The sequence below is a fragment of the Cupressus sempervirens genome, chromosome 4 (genome assembly GCF_028749045.1).
Source record: "Cupressus sempervirens isolate cs-2001-9-10 chromosome 4, ASM2874904v1, whole genome shotgun sequence".
In the NCBI taxonomy this organism is placed as follows: Eukaryota; Viridiplantae; Streptophyta; class Pinopsida; order Cupressales; family Cupressaceae; genus Cupressus; species Cupressus sempervirens.
In genome coordinates this window covers 495,633,191-495,645,781 of record NC_143121.1, presented here as the reverse complement: position 1 = coordinate 495,645,781, position 12,591 = coordinate 495,633,191, and the positions used below count along the sequence as shown (strand labels likewise).

General features: G+C 37.5%; 1 protein-coding gene across 1 annotated transcript in view; it reads left to right on the top strand.

The window, feature by feature from the left end:
- Nucleotides 1–12,591, top strand: part of LOC149562105 (putative protein phosphatase 2C 25) — a 92,527-nt gene that overhangs the window by 42,444 nt on the left and 37,492 nt on the right. The window lies entirely within an intron of this gene.

Genomic DNA, 12,591 nt, shown 5'->3' with positions numbered 1-12,591 from the left:
TCCTGTAGGATTACCCAATTTGTTTTGGCCAATGAACAAGAATACCCTTGATTCCACTGCACTTTAGGCTTCGCTTCACCTAGGCGGGTATACCTTCAGCTTAAACCCTGATTACTTGGTTCAATGGTTTTTCTATAGTGAAATTAAATCTTTGTGAATTCTTAGGCTGGCAAGGTCCTCGAACTCGATCAATACATGATTGCTTGAAATGGTTGAATGTTTATGTAGGGTTATCAATAATTTGATTAGATGCTGGAAAGAAGGAAGTATATAGATTTCTGACTTCAACTATAAATTCGAAATTATATTTCAATGTTTTAAATGACCAGTGCGTCAATCACAGTGAAGACAATATTTATCCAAAATATTATCAATTACTCCTAAGCTTTGCAAAAGATAATTTTTATATGCAATTCTATGTTAGCCAAAATGAATTTAACATTTTAGGTGGGAAGTCCGAGTAGCCAGAGACGAGGAAACACATGTATATTTCACGCTATCCCTATTTGTTGAACACAAAATGCTGAAAATACCCAATGCAAAAAGAAAGCCTTGTTGTAATAATTTAATAATCTCTTTATTGATCATAAAGGATGAATCGACATTCTAATTATAATCTCTTTGCCTCAAGTAAAATAAACAAAAGGGCATTCTATTAATCATTAAAATATACAACCGATGCAACATTTAAAAAATACAAAAATAATTAAGTAGTCACCAATCAAGGTTTGTTACCATCGGTTTCGTAATTACAGTGAACTTCCAAAGGGAGAAGATAGTTTGAGAGATAATTTTGAAACAAAGCTTTTTCATTTGTTGAGCCCTCGTGTATGGTTTCATCAGGCAAGGACAACAGATCGAAAAGAGAAATAGAACCTCCCTGCAAATAGCTCCTACTGCCATGATAAAGTCACACTGCTTTCTTCAATGATACCTGCACACTCTAAACTCTGCTATACTCGACACTGTAAATGTAGTTTTAAACCAATATCGAAGCCGCCTATTATATCATATTGAACGCAGCTTTAGGGTGTCGCTTACATAAAAACTTCCGATGGCATTAATATACGCATGGATTTTTTAAGTTCTCACTATTGGTTTGTTGCTGTGGCTGGAGATTTCAGAAACTCATAAGTCAATTCATTTGATCACGTGCTCTCATGTCATGACTGCAGCGTCAATTCATTTGATTGCGTGCTCTCATGTCATGACTGCAGCTCGTCCAAACTCCAACATACGCTTCCTTTTGAATTTCTCACAATAGTCTTCTATGACTCGTCTGCATCATTTTATTGGTGCAGAGTATATCTATTTCACATCACTATGTATCTCTTCCTTGTACAATCGATCCAAACAAATTTGATCACAGAGATCTTTCGCTGAGGATGTATTTCCTCCATTCAAACCTTGTTGCTGTCTGTGTGTTCATTGAAACTTTTTATATATTGACCTTTGTCGTCTTTTATAGGTTCATCTTCTGTAATTTGTGCTTATAATGGAGATGTTATGTGAAGTTGAATCCTCCGTGTATGTGCTCAGAACAATGTCAAAACTAATTGCTTGTCACGTGTAAGGTTGCTGTTTGGTGTTTGGCAGATTACAATCTGACTGAATCTCACGTTGACAGTTCAATCTGTAGGTTTTTCAAACAATCGCTGGACATAGCCGCTTATCATTATGATATATATATTTCTCTGTTGTTTTACTTCCTTCGAATTCTGCCATCAATTCTATTTTGTGTGACTGTTAGATTGCTCATACATCATGAGTCTGATTACTAGGATGCATCATTCAAGATGCCACTTAGTGTTGCATATAAACTTTCTTATTGCCATTTATGTTTAATCTAGGCCTGTGACATTTACTGGACTGAGTGAAGTCTTCAAATAGTTTGACGTTATTTGTGAATGATGAGACTGTCGATGCTGTCATTCATTGTAACTTTTCCTACTGGTGAACGATGATTCATGTTTGCTGCTGTATGTAACATGGTATTCTTCATATACAGTTGTAGATATATATTTTTCACTTCAATACCTAATCAGTTTATACTTCTCATTTTAATGCTGGTAGATAATCTATTATTTGACTTGTTTTGTATTGCTTTTTACGTCCAACAACATTTATACTAAGGATTTTCATTTGTTCATGTTTTGATTTTTCTGCAACGACAAATCTGGAAGTCACAGTCCTTCTTTGTACAGTCCTTTGTTCTTCTTATCTTTATTACTTTTCAATATTGCTTTTATATATCTATCCATATACTTGAACTCTTCATAAAATCCATATTGTTACATGCTTCATATCATTACCAACTTGACATCAAATATTCATCAGTCTGAATAATCTCCAATGTTATTTCTTTGTTCAAGAGAAGATAGAATACTTAGGTTTTAATTCTTGAAGTGTAACAAAACATGCACCGACGGAGTGGGCTTGAAGATTAGACTTGAGGAATTTTCTAGCTTTCCAAGTGTGTGTTTTCATTTAATTCAATTTTTTCTGTGCTTGGTTAGATATGCTGAAACTACATATATAAAATGATATTTAGTGTGTATTTAATGTGTACTATGGAAAAATAAAAGCAATGATCCTTGGCACATTCAAAATGGACATTTGAAAATCCAAAATAAAATAAAAATGATGAAAGAATCAGATTTCTTTGTACATGTTATTTTTTTGTTGTTCATCGGTTATGTTAATTCCCCTTAGCTGCAAGTCCCTCCTTTCTCATTCTCTCTTCTTTCTCCTTTATTCCTTGTTTTTTTGTCATTTACAAAATCAAATTAATAATTGGCAGTTCCATGGGGGTTGTATTAGAGTAAGGGGAGAATGGGGCCCACTTCTAGGTTTTTAAGCCTTTTTTGAAAGTCATGTTTTAATAGTTACTTTTTGATAAACACATGGGCCTGCTATTGGTTACATGCAGACATCCTTGAAATGATTAAAAAATGTCCCAGCATGCAAGGTATGCCTCTTATCCGTTGAGGACAGAGTAGGAAATACCCTCAGGTGTGTGTTGAATGTCAGGGAGTCCTGGATGCCTCTGATTATTTTTCCATTAGGGATGTTTTGTACTAGTGTCATACTGTTCCACAAGTCTGAGTTTCCCGAAGGATGCTTCCCTATACAATTATGTTTATAGAATTTATGCTTCGCTTACTACTAAAGTGATAGATTGACACTCTAGACATGCTTACAAAGCTCAGGAGTTTCAGAATGCTCTAGTTGAGAAGGTTTAACTTTACAACTGCTGGCCTTAAAAAGTAAAGGCACATGGTTGGATATCATTAAGCTACTATATCTCAATAGAAAGTTACCAATAGTTTTGTAATGTCCCCATTTTTAGCAAGTTCTTGCAGTTCGCTTGGTCAGTTCACCATCGTGACCCGCATAACTTGATAGTGGGATTTGAGGATCTCAATTGTGGAGTTATAGGCTTTCTAGCAGCCTATGGTGTGTTTTGGCTTCGTTTGAGGGACTTACTATTTATAGTAACTCAAATTGTTGGTTCTAATGAGCTTAGTTGAGTTAGAGGAGTTTAGTGATGCTCTTAGTTTATATTTCGGGTTTTTGGTTTGGGCTCCAAGAATCTTGGAGGGAGCGTCTATTTAGAGTAACTGTAAGTCACCCCATTAGGTTCATTCATCATCTTTCTTCACCACGATCACTTTGGTGTTGTCAAATTTTGATTTGGATGCTTCTTCAGTTGTTTTCACAAGACAGGTGAATTATTATTATTATTCATCTAAATATGCTGAGGTTGCTATTTTTGTTGGCATTGTATGTTGGTTGCCTTAGTATCATAGCTTGTTACCAGGATGAAATTTTTTAAATTGTGGGCACAAGAAATAGTGGCCTTGTGTGTAGAATATTATGTTATGGTGGAAAAGGTCATGTTTGGAGCCAAAAGCAATTAATAAATTATATTATAATGGCATTATATTTTAATGTTGTGTGGAAGAAGGTTTTTAAGTGAAGTTCATTTGGGAAACTTGTGCCATTTGGAGATTATAAATATGAGGCCATTTGATGGGAAAGACATGCGATTCATTGATATCTATTTGCCTTTGCTGTCTTTGTGACAATTATGAGTTTGTGGCCTCGCTGAAGTATAAGGGTCTAGATTGGAGAAGCACTTGGTAATTCACAGCTAAGGTATTATGAATTAACTCTGAGAAATCATTTAAATTGAATTCCCTTTTGTCTTTATTGTATTCGGGGAGATTATTGATGTGCTAAGGAATTTAATATTGCAATCTGGAAATAGTTTGGAAGTGAAATATGCCCACACCTCTTTACTGTTTATCACCGTATCTAGGAAGTGGGTCAATTTCAATTAAATCAACTGGTTTGAAGAGGATTAGTGGTGCTTGATGCATTTGTGCATACCTGTGACCTTTTTAGAATATTCATGGTGCAATGCTGAAGGTTGTGATCATACTGTGGCAGCAATTAGGTGTCTTCTTACTTGCAACGACACAATAATAGGCTTGATATACATCTTGGAGGGGTTGCATAGCAAAACAGGGGGCTTGCATTGTTGGGACTAAAAATTGCATGATCAATTTTGAGTACCATTGAAAAAATTGAGCCCTATAAATGCCCATAAATTCATATGTACCCGGTTGTACCTTTGAGGCCCCTAAGGTGTTTAATGTTTCTGACACCCTCCATTCAGTGCGTTTAAGTGTTCCATGATGATAAATTGACATTCCGAGCCATTTCGTGAAGTCTTGTTGTGAGCTAGTTCCAAATCTGCATTTTTACCGTGTTAAACAGCGACAGGAGGCCCTGTTTGCCAGTGAATATCTCGCACACAGAAATGTGTCATGACCCGCCACTTTGGGAATATCTAGTGTCCATACCCGAGAACCTATGTTTCAGATTTCGAGTTGTTTCGAGTTCATTTGATTAGGTTTTGAACCCCTCAAAGTTGGCCAGTTATTGTTTTCATGCATTTGCACTTTGCACATAATTTTGGGAGGCCTTGTTCGACGTGTTATAACTTTTGACCAGTTGACCAAAATATTGAATTTCCTTTTGCGTTGCATTATAGATGTCAGAGACTTGTTATGTTTCAAGTTTCACCTCATAACAAATCCATTTGATCAGTTTTCAAACGCGATTCCAAACGCAATTTCTAAAATTTTACTGGTGTTAGCATTTGCAGATTGATTAGTACCCCTGTTTGTGATATCATAATTCAAAATTCGTGATTGGCTAGACCGAATGGATTGTACCTTTGTGTAGTACTCTGAAAATACTTTTAGCGTGCCCAGTTGCAAGTCTTGACGAATCCATATGCACACTTTTCCAGGTCAATTCCATTCGCAAAAAATATTTTGTCAGTGTTTCCAGTTTACAAATTCCAAGTAGCTCACTTTGACTGCTCGCCATTTGCGCCCAGTTATTCGTCATGAGCTCAAATTGCAGATCCATAATGTCCTCATGACAGAGAACCAACACCCCAGTTTTCATCTTCCCAAGTGTCCATTTGCCCAGTTTTCAAAGCCAAATCCGAACCCAATTTATTGTTTTCTGACATGTTTTCTTGCAGGCAATTCTGAGAGGTCAACTTTGACAGCGAATGTCTTTTGACCCCAGATTCGTCATGAGACGAGATTCGACAGGGTAAAAGTGTGCGGAACAGAGATTCAGTGTGCCAAGTTTCAAAGCCCAATTATCTGTTCGGGTCAGTTTTTAAGGCCAGTCAATGGACTTCCTGACATGAAATTCACAGTTTGCAAAATAATGGTAAAATCAGTTTTGAATGATTGCTCAGAAGGTCGAATGTGTTTTGGATTAGTATTAGGTGATGAATGGATCAATTATAATTGTCAGGTGTTCGAAAACGAATTTTTTTTTAGCTGAACCCGCTTTGGGGCCTGGCTAAATTCATTAGAGTTGTGGCAACCAGGTGATGTGAGCATTTGTGCATAGGACAGCCGTTCTTGTCTTCTTGGAAAGCTTATTGATGCTTTTGATACACACCTCAATGATCACATCACTATGGCATCTTTAGTTGGAAAGCATGCTCTCCACTTCATGTATTTGGGACTTGTCATGATGGCAGCAGGATGGAATGGGATATCATGTTGGATGCAAATAGGGGAACGATAATTAGCTTGTATGAGAATGGAAATTTGAAATTTATATGGAGCCGAGATATTAGTTATCGTGATATAAAGAATGTTAGCTCTCCACTTCTTGTATTTCTAATGATGTAGTGGTTGTACAAGATACAATAAGTGACAAGATGGGCCATTCTTTGCATTTATAGCTCGATTTATTCTCATATGTATATGCCGCAGCCATGACTGGTTTAAAAAAGGGAAACAAGCATACACTGAGGTTAGAAAACACAGACACCCACAGCATATAAAAGAACCCACAAGAGACAAGTAAAGAAATATCCGAATGACAATAAAAAATAGGGCATCCCACCGTAGCCCATGAAAGAGCAGAAATCAACCCACACAGAGGTGAGAAGATGAAGTTGTGAGCAGGATACAAAAAGCCTCCAAAGCTCCCACTTTGGCACAGGCTGGGAATACGTTGGCAAATGTAAACCGATTGGGTTGGACGCTTGTTTTCTACATTTGATGAAATAGTGTGATTGTCTCATAAGGATCCCCATGTCTGCTATACGCTGCCATAATCATATTCCATGAGACAACATCTCGTTCTTTCGTATGGTTAAACACTTTACGGGCATCGACTAAACTCCTACACTTGGTATACATTTGAATAAGCTTTCTATGAAAACTTGTGAGTGTAGCAAATGTAAATCGCCTGTGAGCAATAAAAGAGTGGGCATTTTTCCCCCTGTGAAGATGTGCTCTTGAGAATACATGCCTGCAATAATTGAAGATATGTCTGCCACTCATGAAAGGGGGAGCCGTTTACTCATGAAGTCAAAAACATCCAGACAATTAAAAGGAGGATCCACGTTTTAGAGAAGAAGTAAGCAAGCAAGGAGAAAAAACCACCAGTCAAAGCAGGGGAGAGAAGGCGGCTTTGAAGCTCACGCCAAGTTTGGAGCCGCAGTCAAAGATAATAAAAGGAGAATGGACATCCGAAAAAAGCAGAGTTTGAAAGAACAAAGGAAAAACGTCTGGCAAAAAAGGTATAAGCCCACGGCCGGGGCAATTAAAGAAGACCATATTTAGTAAAAAGAAACGCAGTCAATCACACAGCACGCCTCTTAAAAGGAAACCCCACGTCCACAGCCTCATGCCAAATGCAAAGACGTTTGGCAGCATGAAGGAGCGGCATAAAAAATTCACGCCAAGGCAGAGCACTGAGAGAAACCCATGCTAGAAGGCATTTTTTGCAGTAGAGGATATTAAGTGTAGAAAGGAGGGAGGTCTGCATTAGAATTCGTTATAGGGCAAGCCCGTATTTGAAAGAGGCCCATGAATCTAATGAATATGCTGTTAGTGTATACGTTAGCAACCATGTGGCGAATCCTCTCCGGTAAGAATCAATCCTTTTACAGTGACAGTGGAGGTGAAATGCCGAAGATGCTTTCAGAGAAGGCCGTGCACAGAGGGAGAACTCATAAAAGGAGCATTATCCCACATTGTTCATGTCGGGGCCTCTTTAGTTGTTTAAATACTCCAACACACATAGAGTAAGATGTCTTAAGAATTAAAAGCTTTTGAAGAGTTGTGGTTGCGCACGGGTCCCAACCAGTTGTATGATGACGTAAGCAAAGTTTTGAATGAAAATACAGGTGCGCTGATTTGGCGATGATGCTCTAAGATCGTGCCAAGTGTCCAAATCCGGCAGTGGATGCCAGCCCACAATAACAAAATGCTCGGGAGATAAGTAATGCGGGATTGCGGGTGTGCGCCATGTGGCAACGGGGCCGGGATGAAATGATGTGGCGGTTGAGCAAGCAGGTGGTGACGGAGCAGTTGGGCAGCCAGTGGTATCGTGCCATGTGGCACAAGCAGAACGAATTAACAGGGGCCCAAGATGGAGTTGTCAGTGGCGAGATCCGACGGCTGGTGCTTGCCCACAATACAAAGTTGCCCGGAGGTTAAGAAAGGCGGGGAAGCAGGACGCGCCATGTGGCAATGGGTCCCGACCTGTGATGATGTGGCGCCAGAGGTCAACAAATTAGATATCGCCGCGTGTCACAAAGGTGCGTTTGCCCACAATACGAAGTTGCCCGAAGGTTAAGAAATGCGGGAAAGCGGGGACGCGCCATGTGGCAGTGGGTCCTGGCCTGTGATGATGTGGCGCTAGAGGTCAACAAATCAGATATCGCCGTGTGTCACAAAGGTCAAACTAGGGTTGACCCTAGATTTGAAGGGTAGGCAGAAATTCAAAAAATGATAAAAATATTATTTTGTTTTTATCTCTCAAAGTGGACGTTAGTGTATTTTAAATCAAAAAGGGTTTTTAATATAAAGTTCCAACATTAGAGATTTTTTTAAATTTTTGAAAATTTAAAATCTTAAGTTGCAGCATTGAATAGTTATAGCAGGGGGGGGACTGTTTTCCAAACTGATACTCTGGGGGTTTCTGTGAGGCGAACATAGCAGTATTAAATATCGTCGGAATCGTGAGAAGACGAACTCTCCGATTATGCAGTTAGTTTCTGCACAGGAAGCAGTCTGTTATGCTATAGGAGGTTTTGTCCCAGATGCCTAATCCGCAACCGCATTTAGGTATCGATGATCAATTTTGATTTTTAGCAGGGTAATGACCTGAATATGCATAGAACATGGTAAAAATGCAGTTTGGGTCAATTCTGATCAGATTCACTGAGTAAAAACTCAGAATTTCACCAACATTTTCATAAGGCAGATTAGATATTTTGGCAAACAAAGGATTTCATCATTCAGCAAGAGATATTTTGCAAATCAGTTACAGTGTAATGATGAAACAAAATCAGATCAAAATGGTAGAAAGAGAAAATAAGTTTTTTAGTTGCAGAAGATTGAATTCCAAGTGGACACATGTTAGGCAAAGATCAGATCCGAGAATTCATCTTCTCCTATATCTTTCTTTCTTTCTTTCATTGTAAGGGTTGGCAGTTTTCTCTGGGTAATACCAGCAGGGTTCCAGTGTTTTATTGTGAAACCATATTCTTTCAGCACATTCTCTCTTGTATGAACAACATTAAGAAGGTTAATACAGATAGTTCAGATCTGTTAGGTTGTTTTCATGTTTTTCATTTCATGCATAATACTATATAATTTCAAGGAAATAATACAAAGAGCAGAAGAATTTCATTAGTTTCATTCTGATTCTCGTCTCCAGTCTCAGTGAATTTTCAATGTTTTATGATCTTTGAACAAAGAGCTTAGGTCATAGTTGCAGTCCCTTAAGGCTGTATGTTGTTTAATTGTTGCTTATAACTCAAGGAGTTATGTGAATGCTTCAGGGAATCAACAGGGTTGCAAGTTTACTGAGGGGGATATCATGTAAGAATGAGGTTCAGATTGAGCACAGATATCTATTTACAAGGTAAATAGATAGATCATATATCTGAATATATAAATAAGTATCATATATCCATATGTATGCATTTGATTCATGGATTTGCCCAATGGATTAGGCACTGATCGGTTACAGGATCATTAGGTCTTATTGCTGCATATTAGGGGTTTGCTGAAATCAACATTATTAATCAAACGTGTTTTACTCGTTCATGTTGAAGGACTTAAAGAATTAACCCTCACTCAACTTATGAGATTCATAGATTTGCATTTAGCTACTGTAGATCTGTGTCGTTTCATGAGTTATTAGGAGATATAAGAGTTTCCATCTGCAATAAATAGATTCAGGGGTATGTTTTGCATTGGTACGATATCAATTGAATCTGAGGTCTACCCGCCTAGGTCTTGTAGAGCCTAAAGTAGAAGAAGGAGTTATGCCTTATAGTTGGCCCAAGACTGCAGTCTAGTGTATCTATCATAGGAAGTTGCTAGCCTTAGATGCATTTATCTGGTTTCTTGGTCATTTTCAAAACTGTTAAATCAGGAGCCAACATGCGTGACATAATGAAGGTCCGCATTTCACAAACCGAGATCTGCGATATGTTTCTTGGGCAGGTAATCCCCGATCTAAAGCTGGCGATTCATTTTCCTTGACCTGTGATCATCATTAAAGGGCTGTGGATGAAGTTAGAAGGCTAATGCTTGATGCTAGTCAACACTTGGGTGTTCAAGAGTCATTGATGTTGGTGGAGGCAACGTCCAAGCATACACAAGCTGCTGTTGATTGTTGGTTGGATGCTAAGTACAGGTTCCTTATATGCAATTTGTGTTTGGAATAAGTTTATGACAGTTTGTATTCACTTTCAATTGGCAGAGTTGAAATTGATTGGTTATTCTTTGTAATTACATTTCCTTTACCATTGCTAAGTTTTGAAATTCGAAACAGAATTAAACACAGGCAGAATATTTATTTTGAATCTTTGATTATACCAAATAACACTAAATTCCTTTTTGTATTTTCTAAATCATGCTATTGGAGAGTTTGTCTGCAAAGTGTTTGCTAAAATGGCCAACCATCCAATTGATACAAGAAATTGGTAAAATTGGAATTGGTCAAGTGATAGACAGGTTAGGGTTATTACAAGTTTTAAGATCTGCTTATTCAGTTCACATCGAGCAGGCCATGTTCTCAAAGCATAACAGTAAAAACACCATTTGAAATAGAAAGTCAAGGATATCAAATGAGAACAAACATTGCAAACTGAACCAATTCACTAGAGTAAAACTCAAGCATGCTGCATAACATTAGAAAATATCAACCTTACTCAGGATTTGTAAATCATACTAAGATTACTGACCATTCCTGTTAAACTGTTTTTGCAGTTTTATTGGATGCTAGCATACCCAACTGATTCACCATTCTTCCATTTAATGAATGAAACTGCCCGAGTTTTAATCTAAACTTTGCCACAATATTCAAGTAAGGCTGGTAATTTGATTGCTCGGGTATATGAAATAAGTTAATTGTAAGAACATATGGTCATATAAATACACCACATGGATCATTGATGGATCACCACAACATAAGAAGCTTGAAGTCAAAAGGACCATAAACAAAATACCAGTATTCCTAAATAGGCTTCAGCACATTATGCTCACAAGGAGCTGAGGATTTCATGCAGTTTAGTTATGAAACACAAGCAAAGAGTCCATGCAGTGTAATTCTGAAGCTCAAGAAACTTACTTTGATCTTTTCAACTTTCAAACATCAATCATGGGAAATGTTTTACTGTGAGAAATCACATGATTCACCCTAAACATAGGTATATGAATGAAAATGAACGAATCCCTGAAAATTTATTCCAAAGAAGAGAGGTCTATCTTGTATAGCTAAATGGTACAATATTATTTTTGTTCAAGCTAATTTTAAAGCAGTTTCCATCATCAAGAAGATCAACTCTCTATAATATTAATGTCTTCTGGGTCCACCATATGAGCATAATGGAAGAATGCCAAAGGTAACAAATGGGTCCTGTGAGCCTAACTATAGACATTGTTTACCTTTCTCAATAGTTGGTCAGCACAAGGCCGGTGGAGCAAGTACTGACACAATGACTTCGGCCATTTCACAGAGTTGTAACATTTAACAATCTAGGAAGTAACATTTATCCAGGATCGTACCATTGCATCTTGCTCTGAAAGTCTGTCTCCAAACCACTTGCAGAGATTTAGTGGTCTGAGAATGGATAAAGTCCTTTCCCAGACAGTCGCAACTGGATTTTCAGGTCACTTAATGAGTTGAAGACATTCCAAGAAGTCAAGATCAAGGAAGCACTTTAGATCTTCTCCATTAAAGAATAAAGTTATAAACTGAATCACAAAAAAATTCCTCAGATTATTTTCAATCTTTCTTCAATTCTAGGTATTTTTTGGTGTTCTTTGTTGCTATTGCCATCTCCTTGCTCTCTTATATTCATTGTCACAATCAGTGCATGCTGGGCTTGATCCATTTGTTCCACCACATACATTTAAACCAAAGAAGCTTCAACTTTTGCAAACAATGCAATTTAAAATAAAATAATCTAGTTACATTTCTGATGAGTATCTTTGAATAAAGCTATGGTTGATGTAAGCACATCTAGCCAAGAAACGTACTCTCGTATTACTTTAGAAATTAGGAACCAAACCAAAACTTGATATAACTGTCAGAACTAGGAATCCATATCAACAGAATAAAGATCTATTGCAAACAGAAAGGTTAGTAAGAATGACAGCTAAGAATCAGAGCTGTAGTGTTATTGAAGTATGTGTACAAGCTGTCAAGCAATATAATTGAATATTATCTTTTCGGAGGAGTTATGGATGCAAATCTAGGCTAAAAACTTGCAAAGTATATCACAGCTGCTGTACTTGTCCAAGCTGTGGTCTCGATAGATCTGTGCATAAAGCCACTTCCACACACAAAACATGCCGTTATATTAATTAGAGCCCATTCATAGCTATTGTTACACTTATTCTCTGGACAGACATAAATACTATTAACTAAAAGAAAATACAAATTGCTTTGAGGTTTTCAAGGGATTACAACTACTGGTGCATTCTATTTTTTATTTCAAACATTTTAACATTCTTATTT